The following is a 522-nucleotide window of genomic DNA, read 5'->3' on the forward strand; positions in this document are numbered from 1 at the left end:
AAGGTATTAGTATGGCCACAACGAAATTGTGTACATGCAAAATGGACAACTGAGTTGTTTTGTGTACATGCCGGCCATTGTTATGTTGCTGCCCTCTCACAAACGTTCTTGTAGTAGGATTCACAACGCCATTTTCAGTTCACTGTCGTGCTGCTGCAGTCTGTCGCTAGCATTGTGTTCCACGCATGAGTTCAATAATGCGAAAAACCAAAAGACTGCCTAATTTGAACTGTCAAATTAACGAGAAAGCACGAACAAAAGGGAATAAATTAAACCCCTTTTAGCAATAAATGTATGAAGTGAACGCGAAAAGGTGTTCAATGCTAAAATACTGTGGATTGCGTAGCCGGTGTTGGACCGGCCAGGGTTATTTTTTTAAAGCGCGACCGAAGGATAGATGCAATAAAATATGTATATACATTGCACTGAAACGTTTTGGCTTTCTTTATTTTGATTTCTTGTCCATACAAAAATGTTGGCTGGGTTGCATTAGTTTCAGTTTGTATGGAAAAATGAGCAACA

The sequence above is a fragment of the Bactrocera latifrons genome, unplaced genomic scaffold (assembly GCF_001853355.1).
Source record: "Bactrocera latifrons isolate USDA-ARS-PBARC rearing strain unplaced genomic scaffold, ASM185335v1 scaffold_831, whole genome shotgun sequence".
In the NCBI taxonomy this organism is placed as follows: domain Eukaryota; kingdom Metazoa; phylum Arthropoda; class Insecta; order Diptera; family Tephritidae; genus Bactrocera; species Bactrocera latifrons.